A 26759-nucleotide genomic window follows, 5' to 3' on the forward strand; every position below is an offset into this window, starting at 1 on the left:
TACTCTACAGTTAGACCTTGCTCAGCTGATACTGGAGCAGTAGCACAAAAGCGCTGGATAGGGCTGTTTCTACACATGTGGAACATATTCACAAAGCAGTGTTGCTATCATTTGTATTACAGTAGTTACTGGAAATCCCAGAGGAAATTGGTATCCTACCAAGCACTGGAAAGAACAACAGCTGGTTACCATCATGGCACTGGAAAGAGAAAAAGCACAAAGGGTTGAAAGGTTTATAGAGACACAAAAAGCTGGAATGTCACACAACAGATCAATGGCCTAATCAGGAGCTGATCCTTGACTGATTGTGTACTAAAGCTGGGTAATATTGCCTTTCTGTATTTAGCAGCAATAACTTAAGACAGGACTGGATTTTGCGAGTCCTGAAGCTAAGAACTCCAGAGATTTTAAGACATTTGAGGAGTTTGGCAGACATAATATTTTTATGACTTCTGTACTCTCCATTCTTATCTTTGAAAACCTTTTTTTTTTTTTTCTGCTTGAAACATGCTTCTGGATGTTTTCCCATTCCCTTTTTTACTCCCCAGAAACTACTGCTAAAAATCCTGAGTGCATATAAAAGTACCTTTCTAGACTCCATTGCAACACAGCTACTCACTGTAACACAACTACTAAAGGTTGGAAAAGATAATCTTAGAGGTCTTTTCCAACCTGAATGATTCCATGATTCTGTACTCTGAGAATGAGGATTTCTAATATTGAGTAAATGGTGAAAAACATTGAGGGAAAAAAGAAACCAATGAGCTGAAAAAGTTATGACTGGATTACTGCCATAAAAAACAAGTTCACTTTATAGTGAGCTAAACTGGTTATATGTTGAGATCCTGTTTATTTAGTACGTCTTACTAAATTAAGCCTTACAAGCCTTAGCAAAAAAAAAAAAAAAAAAAGGCAAACAACAACTAACCAACCCCCCCCCTCCCCCCCCATCATCTACATTTACAGAAACAGATCTTCATTTCTGGTGAGCTCAGAAACATATACAACAAGACCAACAGGTGAGTTTGTGCTGAAATTATCCCTGAATGACTCCTTTAGGGAGTCATTACTTAATTGTTTGGAAGTCGAATGGCTGTCTCTTCCAGTTTAGCTAAAGCCAGGACCTCAATGTTATGTCCCAAGAGAAAAGCCATTAGAATACACAGGAGAATATCATGCCATATGGGCCCAGAAATAATTTTTAGAGAATGGCAAATTTGCTCATTCTGTCTATGCAGGAGCAGCCGACCAATATTTTTAACTCCCAGAATGCGATTTCCAGTTCATGCAACATTGTGCTCTATATTCTTTTTGAAATAACCTTTATTTCCCTTGTGCTCCATGGAGTCAGGGCATGGATGCATTTGAAAGAAGAGGAGAGGTGATTTATGATCACCTTTTGGGGAGAGACTCTTTATCAGAGTGTAGTGATAGGACAAGGAGTAGTGGCTTTAAACTAAAGAGGGTAGATTTAGTTTAAGGAAGAAATTCTTTACTCAGAGGGTAGTGAGGTGCAGGTTGCCCAGAGATGGGCTGCCCCATCCCTGGAGGTGTTTAAGGCCAGGTTGGATGGGGCTTTGAGCAACCTGGTCTAGTGGAATGGCAGAGGAGGTTGGAATTGGATGATCTTCCCTTCCAACCCAAACCATTCTATGATGTCACTGTAAAATGAAGAGCAACTGGATGAGCAATTTCTTGTCAGAGTTTTAAGGATATAGAATCCACAGATAATATTCATAAGCAAGAAATGTCTGCAAGACATTTTTTCCAACATATTTTCCAACATCTTTTTTTGTCTGCAAGACATTTCTGCAGACTTTTATGTAAATGTGTAGCTTATAGAATCATGGAATAATTTATGTTGGAAGGGACAAGGGACCTTTTATAGAACTGCAGAAACATGGAATATCCTGATTTGGAAGGACCCACAAGGATCATCAAGTCCAGCTCCAAGGTCCACACAAAACCACCCAAAAATCAAACCATATTTCTGAGAGTGTTGTCCAAACACCTCTTGAACTCCATCAGGCTCGGTGCCACTTCCCTGGGGAGCCTGTTTCAGTGCCTCACCACCCTCTTAGTGAAGAACCTTTTCCTAACATCCAATCTGTACCTCCCCTGTTGCCACGTCATGCTATTCCCTCGGATCCTATTGCTTGTTACCAGAGATGAGTGAAAGAGAGGTCGCTTGCCCCTCCAATCCCCCTTGTGAAGAAGCTGTAGCAAGATGTAGGCCACCATGAGGTCTCACCTCAGTTTCCTCTTCTCAAGGCTGAACAATCCAAGTGACTTCAACTGCCCCTTATACTTCTTCCCCTCTAAGCCCTTCACCATCTTGCAGCCTTCCTTTGGGCACTAATAGTTTTGTCTTCTTCTTAGATTGTGGTGCCGAAAACTGTACTAGAGGTGAGGCCGCACCAGCATAGAGTATAGTGGGACAATAACTTCCCTCAGCTTCCTAGGAATGATGTGCTTGATGCACCTCAGGACACAGTTGACCCTTTTGGCTTCAGGGCACACTGTTGACTCCTATTCAACTTTCTGTCAACCAGAACCCCCAGATCCCTTTCTGCTGGGCTGCTCTCCAGCCTGTCATCCCCTAGTCTGCTACGTATGTATATCCAGGGCTGTCCAGGTGCAGAATCCGTCACTTGCTTTTGTTAAACTTCATGCACTTGGTGACTACCCAGCCCTCTAACATGTCAAGGTCTCTCTGCAAGGCCTTTCTAGTCCCATTCACCTTTGAATGTCTTCTAGCACAAACCAGTGCTCATAGCAGGCTCAGCTTTGATATCAGAACAGGTTGCTTATGGCTTTGCTCAGTAGAGTTTACCATTTCATTGTCTGAGACCACAATGCTTACCATTTTGTATTTTGTAGAAAGTATTCCTTCTCTGTACTGATTTCAAGAACACAGAGAACATCTGCTATCTTAAAATATTCTGAGGGTGGCGATCTTAAAGCTTTTGAATTTTGAATGGCTGTGGTCATAAAGAAAGACAAACATGGCTGTAAACAAAATTTATGATAGTATGTGTTGGGGTCAACAGGTCAGGCTACCATCAGTTTAGGTCACCTGAAGATTTCTCATATTTATCTTGGCACTCTAAGGCATCAAGGAGCCTTTCTGCTTGCCGAGAAAATATTTCCCAGGAGGTCCTTTCCTTATGGTTTCTTAACAGTGCAGGAATTAGAGGATAGTAATAAATCATGAGTTTGTTTGTTTTTCATTTTGCTCTTCCTTTTCACTTCCTTCCTTCCTTCCTTCCTTCCTTCCTTCCTTCCTTCCTTCCTTCCTTCCTTCCTTCCTTCCTTCCTTCCTTCCTTCCTCATTATTTTCTGTATTCAAGAAGCATTATGGACTTTCTAAAGCATAGATGACCAGTCTTGAGTCCCTATTTTCATGCGTGAAGACTAACACACACAAAATACAAGGAAACTTATCCAATTGTCATGAATTCCACAGAGGTGAGGCAGAGCATATCTCTGCAAGGGAGAGGACTTACTGGAATACTCTGTTGACATTGCCTCTTTCTGGGTACAGGGAGAGGCAGAAATGACTATATCTACAGAAATGCTGAGAGAGAATGAGTGCTAAATTCATCTTGACTGGTTTGATCAATGAAAGTGGGACTGGAGTTTGAATGTAGAATCTAAAACTAGAATTTTGAGAGTGGGAAATTAATAGCTAGTAATTTAATAGTCTTTTGATACTTTTAATAAATACATTTTTATAAATAAATTTGCAATGACAAATTAATATTTGTAATAGTTGTTATTAATATATATATTGATTAGATTTTTCATTATGGAAGACTAACATTTATGAGGTTCTAGTATGATTACTTTGAAAAAAAAATTCTCAAAATGAGATGCTGTCTATTAAGAGAACAAATCCTTATCAGCAAAATGACGTTTAAATACACGATGAACTTAGCTTTAAACATAAAAACACTTCATAACTAGTGACTATTACAAGAAACTAGTAACTAATTCTTGGCTGTGCGCAAAACTATTTAAAAGAATAAGGTTTAAGAAGAAAATGTAATGGATAATATGATCCACTTGAGATGGTAGGTAAGGAGTAGTTTTAATAGTTTTACTGCCAAATGCTCAAGCACCAGCAAGACACAAATTTGCAGAAAGTTGGGAGTAAATATTAGAGGTTGGCTTTACAGTATAAAATCGATTTTCCTAAAGGTGGGGTGACCATTTTACAATGTTTATTCATCTACAGCTGCCTTCTAAATTGATACAGCAGTAGAGAAAAGATAGAGTTCAAAAGGTTGTCTGGGTCTTCTTTTATTCTCTCTATTTTAAGGGATTTATGGAAACTGTCACTGACAATGCAAAGAAGCTTTTTCTCTGGGTATGTCTGTGGCTTGTTTTGGCTATTTCTAGACTGTGTGGAGAGAAAAGCAATTCATCAGTACTTTTTAGCAGAATAATAATTGAAGGCTAGTCAAAGAAAAAAGAAAGGCTTTGAATAAAGTGAGACATTCCTCAAAGGTAGAGGATTTGGTCAAGTATGAAAGGAAGCAATCTTCGGCTCAAAAGGTTATTAGAAGATCTAAGAAGCCCTGCTGCCAAAGTCTCTGTAGCACTATTAATAAACATACTTCAGTGGGTAAAATATGAAAAAAGATTATACGGATCAATGTAAGAGAACACAGATCCTTTGCAATACCTTGTTTAATTAAAAGTGGCATTACTCATGATTCTAATGCATTGAAGTTGAACATGGAGAAGGTTTCACTTAATGATATTAAAAGCACAATGATACGAAGTAGATTTTGTTAGTGTCAGGAATGCTTTTTTAAAGAGATGTTTCATGTTGGCCTTTAAGACAGGAGTGAGGAAGCTCTGCAATTCTCTAGCTGGTTAGTGAATTTGAAGAGGAGGTATTATTTTGTTTTGAGATCTCTTGCCTTAACTGGTTTAATAGGACTTACAGAATGTGTTTAATAATGCGAGTGGCAACAGCATTTGTTAATATTTTAAAGCTTATTTGAAGCAAGAGGCAGATTTCATCCGTTTCAAAGTCTTATGTAGCTACAACAGCTATATGAAAGATCCATAATACAGCAGACATGAGGAATATTTCATTAGATTTTATCTTTGTTACCAGTAGAAAACTTCACCCAAATCTATGATATTGTGAGATGACTCTTGGACAAATGCTGGTTATATGTGAAGAAACTAGAAGGAGTGGGGAACATGGGAGTTTCCTAAATAGAATCCAATTATGTGATTGTTTACTATGCTTGTTTTGGCAGTGATTTGACTAAGCCTGAATCTATGCTTAAAACTGGAAATGCCAGGTAAAACTTCAAGGATATTAAATCCACGTAAAATGAAATGAGAAGTATCTGAGAAAATGGAAAAGTCAAAATACAAGAAAAATTAGAGGAAAATAGTTCTGACTTATGAAACTGAGGTTTATATATATTCAGTTGTGCTGACAGGAGGCTTGCTGTAAACAGAAGCTCTTATAGATAAAAATGGAAAGGAAGGCTTCCTCTATTAAGTGTGCGTATATTGTGTATATATATATATACACACTGAGATCTGTGTGTGCTTGAATCAAACAGGGTCTACACCCACTCTTACAGTAGGAGGAGCAGATTTTCTTTCTATCTAGCCAACCAGTTGCTCAAAACAGAAAGCTTCAGCCTCCTCTTCCATGAACCTAACACTGTAAAGTGCAATGGGTTTTGATGGACGGTCATTGTATATAAGAGAAAGGTGAGGCTTAATGGAACCATTAACAATAAGGGAACTTTAGATATGTGTGGGATTAATTTGATGAATTATGGATAACCTCATCGAAACCAGTTGTCTCTATTCCCCTTATAGTCAGTCAATGGACAGCAATGAACAGCTGTAGAACATGATTCATCTCATGCTAAAGTAGATTGCTAAAGTAGAATCACATCACCAGTGCCATAATTATTTCCCCACACTACCTAAAAGGAAGTCTAGGAGGAGGATGTTAAGGATGAATGTTTGCATTAAAAATGCCTTAATTTAGGTAAGATTAAGCTTCTGCCTCCCTGAGGGTGAGGTTCAAAGAGATTATGTTGTTATTGGTAATTTTTGCATATACTCAGAAGTACAAATCAGGCAGACAGCACAAAGTGAGCTATAACTGTGTAGATTTGCATATGCTGATCTGTCCTTCTGCCTGGGTTTTTATGTTCTTGTGTATATGATCACTTTTTCTTCTTACTCTTTCAAATGTGTATTTCTGTATTCATTTGTACAAATGACTCCTTCCGTATGGATTTACTTGGCTTTGTACATCCCTGTGTGTACCACGTGTGCCATTGTCCTCATCCCCCCATCTCTTTTGTAGCCATTTCCCTTACCCTGAAAGCAGTTACACTGAACAATGTTCACATTGGTAAAAAACAAAAACAACAACACCAAAAAACACCCTAGGCAGATTTAAAATTGGCAGCATCTAGCCTTGAGAAACCTGTTCTTTCACTCTTATCCACAGTATGCCCCTAATGCATTGTGTGAAACTAAAGTAGGGTGACCATTCAGGATAAAATAAGAAAAGAACAAATTCAAATCTCAGGTAAACTAAATCATTTCAAAATGGGATCATCTGAGGATTTACATTCCAGTATACTTAGGAGACTGGCTGAAGTAATCTTAGAGCCATTAGACATAGATGGATGGATGGATGGATAGATGGATGGATGGATAGATAGATAGATAGATAGATAGATAGATAGATTTTTTTTTTTTCCTGAGAAATTGTTGAAGTCAGAAGAATTTCCAAAGACTGGTAGGCCAGGCAACTGTAGTCCAGTTATCCTAACTTCAGTTCCTGGAAAAAATCAGGAATGTTTCATCAGAGGAAAAAAATAAGTTACTAAAAGACCACAAGTAGGTGAACAGCATCCAAGATGTTATTGTCAAAAGCATGTTGCTTCAGAAGATGATTTACTTTAATGAGAGGACAGTAATTCTTGTGCTTACATTACTGTCTCAGGCTTTACACTGTCTCAGATGGTACAGCCGTAAGAAATAGACAAAATGTAGTTTAAAAAAGAATCTACTGTAAACTGGATGCATAAAGATATAGAGAAAAATACTCCAAAAGTAATTATCAGTAGCCCACATTTCTAACTAGACAGATGATGGGGCCTAAGATATGTTTGGTATTATTTGTTATTTTCAGTAGATGATGGAGTAGAGAGTACAAATATTACATTACATGAAACATGGTAAGTCAAATTGGGAAAGGCTACCAGGTTAGAATTTCATCTATCTCGAAATAGAGGAAAATGGGTCCACAAAACAGGAAGTTTCACATGTACAAGTGAAAACCTTGTACTTTCTCGAGAATAACTGCACAAGTAAGACAGGGAGTAGAAGAGTGAGCAGCAGTTCTCTAGAAGTAGATCAGAGAGAGGCAGATGACAACAGTAACTCAGAGGTTGTGAACCAGAGTGCAAGTCCTTTTCGCTTTCCTGTGACATTTCACTGTTGACAAAATGATAGTAAAAAAAAAAAAAGAAGCTATATAGAACTCTAATTTGTGCAGTGTCTTCATATGTGTATGGAAAAAAAAATGGACAAGAACCTTTGAAATAAAGTACTGCTATATTTATGTATCTTTTAAATCAATATAACAGTGTTTTGGCTAGGTATTGGCTAGGTATTTAATTTAGCTTTCTTTCCTTTCCTTTTGTGTGCTGTTTGGTTTTGAGTCTTAAAATAGAACACTCTAATTATAATTTACTATAAGCTCTCTTACTATAGAGCAAATGCAATTTTCTTCCACTTCAATTTGTTAATTCAGCCAAAACAAAATGCATAGAAGATCCCCTGGTAGTTTTCTGTTGTACAAGGTGATGGGTTATGAAAATATGGAGAGCAGGCTTATTCAGCCAGGTAGGATGCCCAGTGTAGCAACTAAGTTTAAGAAAACAATAAATAATGTAATTCCTAGGCTTGCCAACGAGATGTTAGGTAACTGCTGTCCTAAGATTGTTATAGCAATAATTGTAGGTACATGGGGAGTAATACATAAGACCCCAAACCATTCTTTTCATAAGAAGGACCAATTTGTTGCTTCATTAAATCAAACCAAGCAACAAAACAATATACATTACATATGGGAAGAGTAGCTTCTTTCTTCACAGCCTCGTTGGCCAGGTTCCCAATTGCAAGGTAAGGGGGATGACTTGCATGATGGTTCTTCATCATTCATCCCCCACCCTGCTTCTACTTAAACTCTCTTCTTATAAAGCATTTGCTTCCATTAATTCCAACATTATTTAGAGAAGAGGATGCTGAGACTTCAAGGGGAGCAGAGGGGGAAGCACTGCTCTCCTCTCTGGTGACCAGGACCCAAGGGAATGGCGTGATGCTGTGACAGGAAAAGTTCTGGTTGGATATCAGGAAAAGATTTGTCACTGAGAGGGTGGCTGGGCACTGGAACAGGATCACCAGGGCAGTGGTCACGGCACCAAGCCTGCCAGAGTTCAAGAGTGTTTGGACAATGCTTTCAGAAATATGGTTTGATTTTTGAGTGGTCCTGTGTGGAGCCAGGAGCTGGATTCAATGACCCTTGTGGGTCCCTTCCAACTCAGGATATTCTAAGATTCTATGATTTTTAAATTGCAATTGACTGCATTTCAATATCCTTGACAAGAAAAAATACAATTAAAATTATAATCTATTTACCTTTTAATTTCTTTCTTAATAAAATTATGTCTCTATAACATATTGTTTGCAATAGTATCATTCATGTCTTTGTTTCATACTGTCTCATCCACCGTGATGAGGGATCTGACAGAAAACATCTATTAGTATGTGAGTGGAACATTCTTTATATTTTTTTTCCTTTTTCCCCACATTTTGAAGCATCTGAAATGCTTTGAAAGCTGTGGACAGCCCACTGAAATGCTGTTTTTATAGCTATTTCAAAAGGAAAGTCATGAGGGTTTGGGGGTAGAAGGTCTGCTGGCGGTGGAGATCTATGTCAGATGAAAGGTGCCAGATCATCTTGACTTTGTCCAGACTGCCTACCATGAATCATCTCTTGCATTACCTGCAAGAGTGTTTGCTAGGTGGCACAAGATAAAGCCATGCCAGGGAAGATGCTAAAAATGAAATAGTAAGGACTATCAAACCAAATTCTAAAAAACACATCTTAGCCATGTTTTTATTTAGCAGTAACCCAGGAAACAGCAGACATCTAATTCTGAATTTGAAATTGAAGGTATTGTCCCACCTTGCGAACAGACAACAATGTACATGCATTTATGATGTTACTGAACATATGTGATGTGGAATGTTGAAGAGAGGAGAGTGGATGCATCTCAACAGAAATAATTAAAATCCTTTATTGTGGGTTTTGTTTGTTTGTTTTAATAAACCAGAAGTTTAGTCTACCAGTACTCAGAGCTGGGACATAGTCCAATTAGGACAAAGATAACTTAAAATCGCATGCTACAAAACTATATCCATCTATCCATGGCAAACATTTCAGAGCAAATATGTTGATTTTATACACACATGCTTTGCTACCTACCAGTATTTAAATTATTAAATTTAATTTGATACAGAGTGAAACAGAGAGTGAATGCAGAACTGCTATTAAGCATGTAGCAGAAAGAAGGGAAAATTAAAAATCTTATCTTAACATAAATCCCACTGTCTTAAATAGTGTCTAGACCTGTAATACAAAGGCAGAAGAAAGCTTCCTTTTTTTATTCCATACTGGGATCTCTGCTGACTGTCAGACTTCATGCCTTATGCCAGAGTTTTGTTCTGGGTATTTTCTCCCTGCCACAGTAGAAGAGCTGCACTTTAACTAAACTCTTGCACAATTATTTCAAAGAATGAAACAGAATTTCAATTACTTACACACTGTATTTTCAGAGTGGCTAACTGTGTATTCAGTTGGAGACATTAAATAGATACAACCACATCTAAAAAGAATGCTTTTTCCTGTGACCTCAGCCGTCAGAAGAAGAAAAACACAGCTGGGAGCAGTATCACAAAGCAGACGACCTAGAGGAAGAGAAGGCTGCAAGCTGTGCCTCGGTAGGGCATGGACAGCTGCAGAAATGGAGCTGCGAAGCAGCCGGTTGGAGAAAGCCAAGCCAAGCAGTAGCGTTGCTATGATAAAGCTGTGGGAAGCTTTTTGAAGCCCTGACGTGACTCCCCAAGCAGTGTGGTCAATTGAAAGAGAAGCACTGCCCAGGGCACGGTGGCCTGTGGAAGCTCTGGGGAGGAGAGGTAAAGCATGTGCATGCCAAAGGGCAGGAAGCAGCTGAGCTACGACAGGCATTGAGAGAAATCACTAACTGCTTGCTGACCCAAATGGCAAAGAAGTGAAGCCAGGGCTGTGCTCAAACTTAGGGTAAGGAAAGGTTAGTAAGCCATTTATCCAGCTGGTATGAATGGCATGTGGATGCTATGGGATTACAAGAAAGGAAGGAAACTGCGATATATATACATATGTGTATATATATATATATATATTTTTTTTTTTTTTTTTGGTTGGGGAGTATATTTCCACAGGATATTGTTAGAGACAGGATAGGGAGACCGAATACATGTCTGGGAGGAAACATGTCAAGACTGAGCAGGGCAGTATGCTAAAATGAAACTGTGTCCCTCTTAATATCATCAGAAAATGAGACCTAGTGCTGAGCTGACAGCTAAAATCCAATCACAAAACATAGCAAACCTGCCAGGCTGGCTTTCTCCTGTTATTTGATGCAACGATCTTTCCTATACCTGTGAAAAAAAAAAAAAAAAGGAGAAATGCAGAATGCCTTGGGGATCTGAATGGACATAATCAAAAAGACCCTCCATATGGCAAATATGTATTTGGGCTAGCCAAGCTTTCATAGTTGAAATTGTACAGAGATCCATGGCTGACCTTAGACTCTAACCAATCTAACCACAGACATATAACCATAGTCAGTCTGACCATGAAAAGGGTCAAATCTAATCTAGTGGAGAAAGTCACTGGTATTACAACAATTCAAACAAGAAGTTGTAGCTATTCATTCTCCTGTAGTCTCATCCCTGCTGATTTCTCAGCCTCATTTACTGTATAATCCATTCAAAGCATACCACTTTATTTTTTTTCCTGTACAGTACTGCATTGATATGACAATCTGAGAGAAACAATAAAAATAATATATAAAGGAAAATGTTTTAAAAGCCTTTAAAAGTGTAAAGAATATTATTATCTTTCTAACATAGGTGAAAAACTAGAGGAGTTGAAGTGATTGGCAATATGCTACAGCCATAGATTTGAATAAAAGTCATATTGAATGTTGCTGCAGTAAATACTTCAAAAGCTTCCACAAACTCATGGAATGGTCTTATTTCAGACTGGTTAAGTAGATGTGCACGTTACAAGAGCTACTGCTAAAAATTGGCACTAATTGACAGCTCTGGGTTATGTTCTTGATTATCCAACAGAAGAGTGGGCAGAAAAAATACCGTCCCATACTAGTTGCTATGTCACTCATGGGCCACACAGGACACTGTAGATGGATGACATTTGAATGACTTCTGTCTACTTACATATCATTTGGAAATCTTTCAGCTGAAGTTTTGAAAGGTCACTCTTCAGCATAGAAAAACTAAAGGCTGGGTAGACTAGACAGTAGCTTTCCCCAGATCTCTATTTTTTCTTTATTTTTTGTTAAAAGGTATAAGAAAATGAAACATTCCTTGTTGTCTCTGCCTCAGATTTATTTATTTTTATTGCACTTTTTCCACTAAATAGAATCATAGAATGGTTTGAGTTGGAAGGGACCATAAAGATCATTTAATTCCAACCCCCCTGCCATGGGCAGGGACAATTCCTGCTAGATCAGGTTGCTCAAAGCCCCATTCAACCTGGCCTTGAATATTTCCAGGGATGGGGCATCCACAGCTTTTCTGGACAGCCTGTGCCAGTGCCTCACCACCCTAAGATTAAAGAATTTCTTCCTAATATCTAATCTAAACGTACCCTCTTTTAGTTTAAAGCCATTACCCCTTGTCCTATCACTACGCTCCCTGACAGAGCCCCTCCCCAGCTTTCCTGTAGGGCCTGTTTTAGGTACTGGAAGTCTGCTATAAAGGCTCCCTGGAGAAACAAGTAGTCACAAAGTCTGACTTGACCTTTTAGAGTGGGCTGTTTGAATATGGTCTGGTTTCTTAGTATCAAATATAGAACTTTTGCATCCCAACTGAAGCATTATTTGTTAAGCTGTCTGCAGTTCTTTTTCTGACATGAAGGTTGAGGGTGACATTAACATGGACATCCTCCTTCAGTGTTTCTTACTGGTTAGCTTACATGATCTCTGGCTTAACATGCTGGTTTCTGAATCACATTCATATGCAGTTCACTTTATGTACAGATTTTGCAGTGAGCCAATAGGATTAACTCAGATCCATGGATTTTTCTTTGTTGATTATGCACTTATGTCAGTTAATGGGTCTTGGTTGTGATGTCTCCTGGTGCACTGGATTTCACTGAAAAGCAAACAATTATTCTCCTCCTCTTCAGATCATATATGGCTTCTTTAATTGTCTAAACAGCTATGAATTAAAATCAGATTCTCATGTTTAGTAGCTTGTTTTGCAGCACTGAAGCTAGCAGTGGTCACAGCTTCTGCCATTGGCTTTTTTAAATTTCTATTTTCATTCTTCCAGGTACCATATTATCAGTCAAACTTCAAATATTAAATATATGTATTTGGGTTTTTATCCAATAGATAAGTATGCAATACATTTAACTGCACCTCATATTCCAATATGTTATCAAGTAAGGAATTGAACTTACCCCTTACCCTAGGGAATTCTTGCAAAGCGAGGTTGTAGCATATTTGGGGGTTCTCAACTGATGGCTGTGTTTCAACAAAAGGTTGAAAAAAAAACTTTTTAGAAGCAGCCTTCACACTTAAGTGGTGCAGTGAGTCAATCTGCTCTTGTACAACTTTGGAAATGGAAAAGTCCCTTTCATTCCCATACTGAAAAATAAATGGCAAAACTGATATGTGTTGTAGTTCAAGTCATGTTTAGGGAAAAAATCCACTCTGGATGATGTAATCTAGTGTTACATCTAATGAATAATGACAGGGGAAGCCATGCCAAGACCATACTGAAGCAGCTGAGCAAGGCAGCCAATGTTTCAGCAGTCTGTCTTTATTAGCATGTATCCTACTGAAAAGTATTCTTCTGTAGTAATACATATTGTCTCTTTTGCTATGTATATATATATATGAGTGCTTATTTATTTATTTTTGTAACACAAAATGGCTAAATGTAAGCAAGGCTGAACTCTGATTTTACTGGGAATGGGACGAAACATCCAGAGTGCTTACTACTTAATTATGATTGCTGATTACGAATTTAAAAAAAAAAAAAAAAGCCAACAAAACACCAATTTAAGTAATTTTTTTCAGAGGAAAATCTTTTATAGATCATATATTCTGGGTCCAAAAACTATTGCAAACTTCTGAAAAGTTCTGCATAGATCTGAAAGATCAAAAAAGATCAAAAGATCAAAAGATCTGAAGAACATTTAATCATGTCCGTAATCCATATGCAGAAGAATCAGCCTTTTCACAGGTTACGCATTAGGCTTTCCACAGCTTTATTATTGTTTATTATTATTATTATTATTATTATTATTATTATTATTATTATTACTATTTTGCCTTAAAGTCAAAAGAACAACTGACTACACTGTTTTATACTTGTGGGTGTGCTTGGAGAAGGTGCCAATGCTGTTGGCAGTGTGGAGCTGCAGGGGCAGCCTCTGTGAGGAGAGGTCAGGGCTGACCCATGCCGGACACAGCCACTTCCAGCCAGCTCCAATGGCCCCACCACAAGGCATGGCTGGGCCCAGCATCCAAAATGGTTGTGCCTCTGGGAAACATATTTAAGCAAGGGCAAAATGCAGCACTAGTAGAGAGGAGTGAGGAAAAAAACATGTCATAAACAGCCTTTCAGACACCAAGGTCAGAGAAGAAAGAAGGGGAAGATATGTTCCAGGCACCTGAGCCCTACAACCCTTCAAGAGCCCCCTCAGGAACAGGGGAAAAGTGTGATGGTCAAGGGGCAGATGAGAGGAGTTGTTATGGACTGACCACAACCTCCCATTTGCCATCCCACTTGCACTGCTTGAGGTGGGGGATAAGGAGTTGGAAACGAAGACTGGAGTTGAGCATTAAGGACAAAAAGAGGAGGAGATGGTAGGAAGGTGTTGTCTTAACTTATGTATTTATTTATTTTTCATTAGCTGTATCTATTTTAATTGGCAATAAATTCTTCCCAAGTTGAGTCTGTTTTGCCTGTGAAGGTAATTGTTAAGTGATCTCCTTTTCTTTCACAGAATCATGGAATGGTTTGGGTTAAAAGTGACCTGAAAGATCATCTAGTTCCAACCCACCTGCTATGGGCAGGGACACCTTCCACAAGATCAAGTTGCCCAAAGCTTTTTCATCTTATTTTCTCTAGCTGTCCAGTTGAGGAGGCAGTGGGACAGTGGCTGGGTGGGCATCTGGAGCTATGCCAAGGTCAACCCACCATAGCAGGTATTTCTTTAACTGAATAGTTCAAATCTGTGTATTTTTAAAAATACCAGCTTGCACAGAAGAATCTCTGAAGAGAGATCATTCCCCAGACTATATGCCAGGGTACAGAAGTAGAAAGGCATACACAGAAATATATATAAAGCACCTCTTGTTCTGTGTGATTTTCACTGATAGTATGTAAGACCTGAAAACGGATGAAGAATGTGTCATCGTGCTCAGCTCAGCCAGAGGATAAGGGCTTAAAGCAATCTGGAGGTTAGGACAGAAGCAAAATACATGAATAGATATAGAATCGTTTAGGTTAGAAAAGACCTCTAAGACATATGCATTATGCACCCAAATAGCTTTTTCTGTATTTCTTATTCAGAAATCTACTTAAAATCATACCCCTTTTGACTGGAACTGGAAATCCTTTCTGTACTGAACTGACATTAAAACACTATGTTCATGAATACTGACTGTGGAAGTTAATGTCAGGTTACTGCTCATCCCAAGCAGGAGTGGGAAGACTAACCAACATGGCCAACAGGCAAAAACAGGTGTACTTTAAAACTGTTCTGACATAATCTGGCACATTTGAAGCAGTGTTTTAGCCAAAGCTTTGCACTGCACTGGTTATCATGTCAGATATGCTAGCCTGAATCTTGACAAGCTTTCCCACATATATTCATCTAACAGTATTAGGAAAAAAAAAAAAAAAAAAAAGAGTTCTACCATCAAAATACCATACAAAGGACTTGTGTTTTTACACTTGCCTCTTAAGGTCACAGAATCACAGTGTACTGTGTACTTCAAGGAGATGAAATAACATAAATGTCTATCTGGAATCCAAACAGAAAGCAAAAAGGTAGCTTTTAAACTGAAATAATAAAAAAAAAATCTTGGTAAAATGTTAGTGTATTGATGACTGAGGGATATCACTCACTAATAAGCAAAGGGAAAGGTTCCAAAAGCAAGGCTGTGTTGAGAAGATGATGTTCTCATTTACAAGCATTCTGGCCTCTGTTCGTTTTTAATAGATGCAGCAGTTACAAAAACAAGATTACAGAGGCCCTGCAGAGACCCTGTGGCATCTGGTTAAGTGGTCCACAATCTGTCTTTTTTTTTTTTTTTTTCTTTTTAAGGGTTACATCAAAGATGTACCTTATTTATCTTTGTGTATTTGACATGCAAGTGACCAGACTTACCATTTAAAAACTTGAATGGATATGTGTCAAATTCCACCTGGAGGAATCCTTTCACCTCTTGTAGGGACATGCTACATGGATCTCTATCATGAAATCTTTCTCCCTGTTCTTTTTTTTTTTTTTTTTTTTTCAGAACAACTTTCATTTCAAAGGGCTGTAAATGTACTGTACCAGTCATATGGCCATTGCATTTTTTAGTTCTCTGCCTGTCACTCAGTGCTGCAATGTAGTTATACTACAAAACCAAAAATTCACAAAAAAAAAAAACTCTTATAAGATGAAAATAATGCCATCTTAAAGAACTGGGAATTCTCATTTTTCTTTTTAGGATAATTGAGCCATCTACAGGAGAAGGTCTGCTATCTATTACTCTTATTTGAGATAAAAGAACCAACCCATTTGATGGGAAATGATGTGTTTTGCAACCAACTGGGTAAAAATCAGAACATTTAGAGATTTACTTGGGAAAAATGAAAACAAATTAATCTGAAAATACAGTGCAGGACTGAGTTAAAAAGCATGGTATTAATGTAGCTATCAAGGAATATATTTAGATTCATTACGTGTGTTCTCTTGGAAAATGATAGTGTAGGTGGTTAAACGACAGGACTTAGCTGTAACATTTCAGCATGGCTGCAACAAGTAAGTAGTCTACAGTCTCTATTAAAATAAAATAGATATTGACACAGGAGTACCTGAAGATAATGAGACTGATTTCAGTGGGAGCTGGAGCAGACCATTTCTATGGTTCAGATGAAACCTTTAATTTACCGCATAAGATGGAAGTTACTCAAGAGAAAAGTAAGGAATGCATTTGAGTTTCACATACCTGCTAATGACATTGGAAGCCATTATTCTTTTGTGGCTCAGTTTAAAAGAGAACAAACAGAAAAGTAAAAATGTCATAAAAATATTCAAAGAAACTTAGTCAACCCATAAAACAGATTTAAGGCTTGCTTCTTCTTTGCACAACATTAACTTTTCCTTTCATCAGTAGACATAGAGAATAAGTGCTCAATAAGGGCATCTTAAAAGAGAGGTAATCCAGGGGAAAGACAGAGACAGCGTTGTGGTGGTTTCACTCATCTCTTTATTATTACTACTGACAGGTAACTGAATTTCTCCTTTGCCTGAAGCCATACCACCTGAGGTTCTAATCTTGTCAGATTTTATGTGCTAAGCATGGTTGAGAGAGCTCTAAGGAATAACAGGTACCGCAGGAAATGATTATTCTTCTTCTTAACTCGTGACACTTGCCAGTGCAACACTGCAACTGTTCTCCAATGTGTCTTTTCTTCCCAGTGACTTACACTTTTAAGAGTTTTGCAGTAGAGTATAAAATAGCTTATGTGATATGATCCAGAAGATAGGCGACCAGACTCAAAAAGTATCAGCTGATCTCACATTTCTGCTCATTCTGTCTGATTGGAGATGCATCAGGAAAGGACAAGTACGCAGGGAGATCAAGGATGGCCACCCATGGGTCCTGTCATGAACTGAGCGTCATGCACTTGCTCAGCTCCACTCTGGCATACTGCGTAAAACACCCACCACGAAAAGGGAAGATTCTTATCTGTTCTTTTTTTGGTAAAACTTTTAATGATTTTACATACAGGTACAGACTTTCCACACTATGATCAAATTGATCAAAGTATTGACAAGTGAGAGTTCATAATGTGAACTCCAGCTTTGGGAAAAGGGAAAGAAGATTGAATACCTGCAATATGATTTGACTTGTTTTGCTGCATTACTATGATGAATATTAGAAAAGTGACTTTTAATGATATTGATGTTTTTCCAGTGTGGCAAAGAGAGATGATGTCTGTTTATGTTTTAATGGGATGACTATGTATGACAAGTAGGCAAGTACTAAGAAACCTTAGACTGAAGCAGGGAGAAAGAATATGAGGTGTTTTGTTTCTTGGACTGGAATTCTTCATGGAATCATTAATTACGGTTTTCCTTTTCCTTTTTTTGTTTTGATGTTCTCCTCAGCTTTCTCTCCTCCATTGTCTTTGTCTGCCATACATTTTATCAGGTCCTACATTTTTGGATGAGATTCAGCATTTCCTGAAAATGATTAACAACTTAGCTGTTAACAATTGAATCCTACTCCAAATTGAATCCTACTCCCTTGAATCCTACTTTAAATTTCCGTTTAACCTGAACACCATGTTTAATTTTACTGGTGGATTGTAAAGCATCTGAGAAACATTCACATGGTTATTTCTATTATTTTTTTAGAGCTTTGTCTTCAGATCAATAAACAGTCAGAGACGCTGTTAGGTAGAAGGTATTTTAAATATCATTCTTCTTGCAGTGATACTCAGGCATGCCTTACTACCCCAACTTTCAGGCTTTAATAGGATGGTTTTAAATCATAGAATCATAGAAATCTAGAGTCAAGTGGAGCCAAACCTCAGTTCTACTGATGGAAATAAAAAGCAATCGTGACCTGTATTATCTGACAGGAATTTCTCTGGCTTGACTGGCCCTCATAGTTTAGATTATTTCCTTAAAGCTGATGAATCTTATGTAATCCAGGAATGGGGACAAATTTTACCAAGGCAGTTTTATGTATTCTCTCTATTCCCACGTTACTTACTCATCATCTTTCTGTATCTACTAGTGTCTCAGAGATAACTTGGTAGTTAATTAAGATACCTTCACCTTCATGTTCACCTTCACCTTTTCTGAGCTGTCATTTTGGTTAAGTGGTTGACTCAAGTGATATTTGCATCATGTCATTTTGCTAAATGTCATACATTATTTGAGAAGAATTCTTGTCATAGCGTACCCAAAGACATAGTTTTGGCACTCCAAAGTCATTACCAAATCAAAACAATAAATACTGAAACATCAAATCTCAAATAGGAACCAGTAGTGAGTATATAAAATTCATAGCTGCATAAATTGTGTCAGGTTGTAGGAGTTGAATGAAAAATGAAGTTCCGCACATGAGGAGACTCAACACAGAATTTGAACTGTTCTACCTAAGAAGAAAGAGTATTCAACCTTGATGACTTGCTTAAACTAACTTTTATTAAGTCAAAATACAACTATCACTGCCTGGAGAGAAAAAAAAAAAAAAAGATTAAAAAAAAAAAGGAACAGGATATAAAGATAAGCTTCTTTCCCAGGCTGGGGTACTCTCTAACAGGGAAAATTCCCACAAGAACTGAATTCCTAGTTAGGAAAGCACCTGAAGGATGTACAAAACAGATAATGGAAAGGTAGAACATCTTTTCATGCTGTCATTGTGAGGTAAGTATTAGTTGATATCTATTATTTTTTCCCTGTTTTTTTGTTTGTTTGTTTTGTTTTGTAACATTAATAATGTTTTTAATTGTAGTGATTTTTTTAAAAAGAACTTTCACTTATTTTTTTACGAAAGATTGTACTGAAATTGATGTAACTGCAAGTGGTAAAATCAAAGCTGTGACAATCCTCAGAACTGGGAAACTGAAAGCTCTCAGTGTTAGTATTCAGTACCACAAAACATTTCTAATGGGTTCTCAGAAGATACACATCACTTTCCGGAGTGGGCTATGTGCTGTTAATGTAGGAGTCTTTGGAAGGGACTCCCAGCAAGGTCAGTAGCTCTTTAGCATATAAGAGAGTGGGAAGACATTTTAAATCTCGAAGAAGCGTAAGTAACAGCTGCTCAGATAACAGTTCAACTATTTAGAGAATTTTATAGTCCTATTAGGTCTGCAAATACATGTGCACACCACTGCTCTATTAGGTTTTGTATTCTTTACCTACAGTAGTAATCACAGCTGGGTTGCAGCATCACAAAATGACTCAACCCTGCAGTCAGACCAACCCTGCCACACCAGTGCATGTGTGCCATGACCCAAGACCTCAGAGGGGCTCCTCACTAACAGTAATGTGTGTTCACATAACTCCAAGTGATGGAATTAATCTCATAATCCCATTGTGGTGGTGTTCCATTTTTCATCTTTCTGTCAATATCAAATATTTGGGGCTTTGGAAAAACTGGTTATTAATGTAGAATACTTTGATATAGCAACTGGGTAAACATTAGTAAGTCTTGTTTTATTTAGACATTCACAAGTCCTTGAACAGGGTTACTTACAAACAGTGTGCTGGAAATGCTGTTTTCTGAAAATTTTAGGTTTCCTGTTATTGCCTGGGGGTAAATCTGCACAATTTATTAGTGAATATAAAAATTATAATGAAAGGAATGTGTATGTACAAAGCAAAACTCTCTGCTGCTTACCTCAGCTTCTTCTTCCATAAAACCTAGCACCCACCCCCTGGTTGAAGCATGTCTTCCCAATACTGAGACCTTGTTCTCCTGCTAAAAAAAATGTAGATGATTATGTAACAGTGCCACCTGGTGCTACCTGCCAACACAAAAGCTTTAACATGGAATTAAAACACAAACAAAAGGCATCAACACGTTTTATGACATTAAGCATATGATAATATGTTGTTTTAGCCCTTGTACTCTGCTATAGCCTTGTTTTCCACTTTTATCATTATGATTTACAATGAGACCAAGTTTAATGGCAATTTACTCTGAGAGAGAATTGCTATTAGTTTGCACTGCAAACATACCGGAAAATATGAAACCGTGTAAATTATAAAATTATAGACAGTGCTATTGTACTAGTAATTATGTTTTCTTTTATTGCTGATACCTGAAATACTTCTAGTACAGGCTCTAATATCTAGTCACCAATTTAAGAGTAAATAGGTGTATGGATGCTGCTGAAACAAAGGTAGTGGAAATGTGTTTGGGAGGTAAAGCACAGTGTGAATAAATTCAGCAAAAGTTTAGCATCAGCTGAAAACTGGGACTTTATTTTATTTACTCTATTACAGTACCTTAATGAAGAAGGCATCCCAAACAAAAGAATAGCAAAATAATGTGATACAGTGGAAAAAAAAAAAAAAGTCTCTGTTTCTTACCAAATTTCCTCCTCTTAAAAGGGTAACAGCCACCTTGGATTTATTCTTCAATTATATATTTATATATATATGTGCATACATACATGCACACACAAATTTATATGCAAGAAATGCCCATCAGCCATTAAAATATTATTATAACTCCTATTAGCTTGACAACCGTTGTGACCTCCCGTGGAAGCATCGTCAGAACCACAGGAGGTTTTCTTGCTTTCAGCCTTGGCTGTAATAACATGAAGCACAGAAATGCTTCATTCCAGGCACCAGATGGGCTGGTAAGTTTGTTCTAGTGTCTTGCCACCAGCTTGCAGACACAACAGACTACAGATAACTGTCACTAAAACAAAAATACTTACTGGCTTTCAAATGATTGTACCAAATCTGTTGCTGCAGTATGTTTCTATTTGTCCATAATTGCTTTGAACCTTTAGTTCTTGTAATGCAGAAACTTAAAAGGATAACAAAATAAGGTCTTCCCAGGCCATGAGCTTGTGCTCTTCTCTCTGTGTTTTTATGATTGTTTGTTCATGGCATCAGTCTGAAATGAGCACTGCTCATTAGAAACAGCAGACAAGACATACTGACTAAAATAAAACTTCTGCACAGAGGTATCCCAGCAGCTACCATGTCCCGGAGGATTTTTTTTTTTTTTTAAACTTTTGTGACAGTTTTCTCTTCCACTCAATCGATTGTTTTGCTCTTTTTGAAGACTGGCACCTTTTCCCCACGTATGATTCTCACTTTTGTCCTCATATGGAAGAAGAATCAAGTGAAAGTCTGCTGTGCAAGATACATGCTCTAGCAGCAGATGGACCTGGGTATGTCCAGAAGCTGATCTAAGTGCTTAAGAGCCAAATCATCCAGACTCGATCATCCCATGTCTGCTCTTTCCCACTCCTGAATTAAAAGCTGACGAAACGTATGTGAAAGTCACTATTTTTCAAAGAAATCAGTAACCTATGTGCCTAAACTCCCTTTTCTTGGATTCAGGTAGGATAATGATTATATCTTCCCTGGAACTAAAGAATTGGTTTCTCCATTTTCCTTAACTGGGATTCAAAGCCAGGAGAGCCTGACAGTGATTGCGTATTCTTAGCTCCCTCTGGATTTATACCAGATGGGGAGGCCCAACATACAAGCCTTTTTTCTTCTTCTACTTAGTGACTGAATTCCTATTTTCTATTTTTTCAGTGGGTCCCAAATTTTCATTATTCCTATAAGCAGTTGTTTGTTGGAGGATTTTTTTCCCCATTTTGAATAAATACTGGAAAATCACATTTAATTTTAAAACAGTATCAAGAATTACAAGTCACATTTGGTTTATGTGATTACTAAAATATACTAGTCCTAAAGCTGAAAATTTAGGGGAAGGGAGAAAAATAACAGGCAAGGTTGAAAAATGGGTTATTATTCAGGGATCACAGACCTCTAAGGGCTAATCACTGACTGCTTTTATTATGCAAAACGGCATCTGGAGTTCAGCTTCCACATTTGGAATAAGTGTTGTCTAATGAACCTGCTATTCTACACTTGCTTTCTACTTTTAATATCCTGTTAAACACACTGATGGCTTATCTGCAGTAAGAATCAGAGTTTTAAAAGGAATTAAATGAATCTATCCAAAGGTACAGAAATGTAAATCTAGTTATTAGTTAGGTCACTAACAGACTACCTATTAGTTTGCCTCTTTTTAGGAAGAGCAAGAGATGCACAGATGTGAAAGGGGAAAAGTGTCACAGTTTTGATTTACTTTCCTTTCAATCTTTGCAGAATGGCCTGTGGCTTGTTCATAGAAAGGCCAGGAAATCCAATCCAATGGGGAGAGCCTAATTAAAGATTATAATGCAAGTTTTATTTATTTATTTATTTATTTATTTATTGAGACATCATACCTAGTAGAGCTGTTGCAGGGGAGACAGACAGGTAGTGACATTGGTGGTTGATTGGGTGATGTGATAACTGTAATCTAACATACTTATCCTGGTTCAGGTCCCCTCCTCCCCTTCTCCTGCTGTACAAGGCATTGGAGAGCAGGTGTGAGAGCCAGGTAGTACTCTTGTGTAGGACAGTAAGACAGAGCATGTGAACTGTGTATGAGATAGATGAGCCAGGGCCAAGAGCTGGAAGGGATATGCTGTGAGAGCTCATGGCTTGCATGTTAAGTGTTCAGTCCAAGAGCATCTAGAGCATGGGTTATATGGGTGTGACTCCAGCCTGTACTTACCGGTCTGCAGATGGGATGGTTCTCAGGAACTGTCTTGTGGAACAGTAGTGACGGACCAGGAAAATGCTGTTAGCCTTCAATATTATCCCATGAAGACAAGTGGGATCTTGTCCTCGGCTCACTTGGGGACCATTCTACAGAGCATGTACCTGAGTTCCTACCAGCATGGTATGGGTTTCAGGCAAAGGAAAAAAATTTAAAAAAAAATCCAAAAGATACAGTACAGTGCTTGAGTTTGCAAGTTACAGGATGCAGAGGAGCAAAACATTCCTTTATCTCCCCACTGACCAATTTACAAAAGCACCTAGATATAGGTCTTGAACTCTCTGTGGGATTCATCTGACCAAGTGTAGACACCTAAATGTACTCATCTAATCGTGAACTGGTTGTTTTAATGGGTGCCCTGTTACCAAGTGACTCAAGTAGGTCAGCTGAATCCCCCTTTAAAAGAGTTTATCTCTCTCTGTTGACTACAAAGTAAGTCTCCAGTGTCTAGTTCAGATGTAGATGTCTACATTGTAGATGTCTAAAGTTAATGAGGTGAATCTCAACCACAAGTGTCCTACCCACTCGGGAACACAAAAAGAGTTTGGAGGCAGCTTACTAAAATATACAAATGAAAACATAGTTCACTTAAAACACTCCAATTCCAAGTGAGAAAATAAAGATCTGGCAGAGGGCTAGTTTAACCCTTCCTAAAAAGCACTGACAAGTTGATAGTACTGTTGGTACCGGGTATTAGATTTTATGTTTTTGCTACATGCAGAGCACTGCTCATAGAGACAGGATTAGGCTCAGAGGAAACTGCATGCCATCCTGACAGTCTTGGTAATGTCACCTGATGGGTTGAGATCTACATTGTAAAAGAGGTTCACAAATTAGGTAAAATGATCAGCATCATGATATGAGCTAGCAGAGGTCATTTTTCTACTGATTTCTTGCTGGTTCTCATTTGTTCAAAACAGAAGAGCTAAGAACAGCTGCAGTAGTGTCTCGGAACTTAGTTTCATTTTAGATCAATTGTTGTTGGTTCAAAATTATCTACACACTTGTGTTTTATTTAGTGGCAAACAGCTATTTTATTTCTTAATTAGGGTTTTTGTTTCATTTCATCCATATTTCATTTTCCTAGTAAATTGAGAAGATGGGAGATTTGTTATAAATCATGTTGTGCTTTGGGGAAAGCAGGCTAAAGTTACATACCTTTTCTTGAAATATATCATAAAAGACAATTCAGTTACTGATGAGGCGTGAATGTACCTAATGACATATTCTGTAGGGTGATTTGTTTTAATTGTCACAGTGGGACCTGTTATTACACAGTGGTAGAATGGGTCACTGCATTATAAAATTAAAGCTGATGCAAGGCATTCATTTTTAGCTTATTTGTAAATTTGAGTATTTGGGATAAAAATATGCTGAATATGGAGACAGAGTATGGCAACATGCACAGCAGTGGCAAATGTCTCTTAATAATAAACAGCTGCATGAGGTCAGATGTTAAGGAAATTCAAGGGAGTGGCACACTGGTATTCTGTCATACGTGCATTAGCCCAAATGAAGTCAGGGGAAAAGTATCTGAGGTTAGGAATAATATCTATTACCAGAGGTTACTTTTCAAGGGCAATTAAATGTGCTGGCTCATATTAGCATTTCTGTGCGAAAGGATGTGAAAAATAAGCCAAAACACTGCTGTTGATGGAAAGAAATGTGATTAATTCACTGAATTTTCAAGCTGTTGTGCTGTCATCCCATCAGATGACACCCAGCCATTCCTGCACAGGCATCCCAGTGGAGCTTGCAGTTGTATTGAACTATCAGGGCTATACTGAGATGAATAAGCTTATTCAAAGTTTAAAAAATTAATAGATAATTGCTGTAACAGTGGCAAAAGGATGGCTTTTCTGGTTTTGTGTGTCTGGTGTTTGCGACTTCCATTTCTGCTCAGTGATGGGTTATAACACTGCACCCAAAGGCACTTCAGAAGGATAGTTTGTTCATGTGTCCATTTGCTGGTCCTTACCTTGACTGTCAGTATTGAATTCTTTTGAATAAGGACCTCACATCTCAGTATCTTAAATAGTAGCACCAGTTCCTGTAAATATCACACAGGAGGATTGTTTTAGGCAATGTTCAAAATTAGTGAAGACACTGACTTAATTTAAATCTCTCAGCTGACCTCAGAGAGACAGATCCTTTGTCTATTTATCCAAATTCAGTCATTCCTTAAAATGAATCATGACACAAGACACTTCAAAAAGCTACCCCTGGAGTTCATTTTAACTTTCCAGAAAGTGAATCTTGAATTTAAGTGGCCTCATTACCCACATACTAAAAGACAGAGATTATCCTTTGTCTTTTGTGAGAGCTTATCACTGTTCAATCCTACCCTGGAACTGCTAACATACCAGGCATCTTTCAACTTCCAATATTGAGTGCTGTGAAGGAGTAACAAAAACGAAAGAAGTTTCCAGAAATATTTTTTCCTGCCTTTTTACAGCTCTGGGGAAGAAATAAGTCAAACTGTCCTGAGAAATGTAGATGTAACTGTAGTCTGTCTTATATCATAAATACTAGTCCATCAATATCATTCTGAGACTGGAAGTAATAAAGTGAAGGTAAGACCTGTGGTGTACTGGTGGCCGTGGTGAAATGGTGGCTTTCCAGAAGTCACCATGAATTTTCTCCAAGCCAGGCATAGATATCACATCTGGTATCACGTTTAAACTACAAATATTATATTTTTTTAAATTTTACAGGGGTGCTGGGACAGCATTTGAAGTCAGCATTTAAAATATGTTGAAAACATAGTAAACAAAGGCATAGCTTTAGACTCTTCTTGAGGCAATATTAACACTGCTCTATTCCACAAGACATACTATCACCTTATTCTTCAGGAGAGTGCAAGAATAAGGCTGCAGTTCTGTAGCCAAAAGTGAGATGTCATGAAAGAAGAATATTAACAATTTGCCTATTTTTAGAACTACTGGCTCAATATGTACTGTGAAAGTACTATTGAGAATATAGGTGCTTATTACATGGGCATTTGCTAATTTACAGATTACCCTAATTATGTTCAGATCATTTAGCTATACATCAATTTGTACACCATTTCCTTACGGCAAAAAATGCAAAGTGTTTATTCACCTGCAAAAACTGCCAAACCCATGCGTATGTTTACACAGACACACCCATAAATATATGTGTGTTTATATGTCAACATACATACCCAGAGAACTGCAATGAAACATTGTTCAGATGTAGGGCAGTGTCTTTCTGTTCGTGGTTCATGTTTTCTTCGTTCTCTGTGTCCTGTAGCCACCGGGGCTGTATTACCGTGGTGTGGCTTTGTGTCCAACAGAGCTGACCCCCCATGAGGAACAGCCTCCCTGAGGAACAGTGCTGTGGCTCAGCAGCAGCATCACGGTGCAATTCAATGCCCACATGCACTCCTGTTTCCTAGGGTAAGGAAGTGATAGTTTTATGTCAGATTCTTAGAACTGAATCTTTCATTACTGTCAAACACCAACAAAGTTTTGTCCTCTTATGATACTTATCAATTAGTAATGCTGTATTGGTGGCAGCAGCTTAAATTCTCTTGAACATAGTTTTATCATTAGCATACTGTGCTACTGGGCTCACTCCATGCAGCTGATGCTTAACTACTATATTTCCTACTTTTTCTTCTCATTTATCATTACTTCATTATGACAAATCATCAAGTCATACAACTAGACATGGGAAAGATCTATGTGATCATTAGTAAAGCATTTTTTCTTCCTTTCTTCCACCTAGCCTTAAATAGGTTTGAAGATAAGCTTCTATCCACACATTTTA

General features: G+C 37.9%; 1 long non-coding RNA gene across 1 annotated transcript in view; it reads right to left on the minus strand.

The window, feature by feature from the left end:
• LOC121067857 overlaps positions 1-23060 on the minus strand; it is a 40811-nt gene extending 17751 nt beyond the window's left edge. Inside the window, exons 1-2 of the long non-coding RNA XR_005818488.1 lie at positions 22923-23060; positions 20004-20084 (exon numbers count right to left, since the gene is read on the minus strand). This is a non-coding gene — a long non-coding RNA (uncharacterized LOC121067857). The remainder of the gene's footprint in view (positions 1-20003; positions 20085-22922) is intronic.
• Positions 23061-26759: the final 3699 nt, after the last annotated feature.

Source organism: Cygnus olor, chromosome 3, assembly GCF_009769625.2.
Source record: "Cygnus olor isolate bCygOlo1 chromosome 3, bCygOlo1.pri.v2, whole genome shotgun sequence".
NCBI classification, from domain to species: Eukaryota; Metazoa; Chordata; class Aves; order Anseriformes; family Anatidae; genus Cygnus; species Cygnus olor.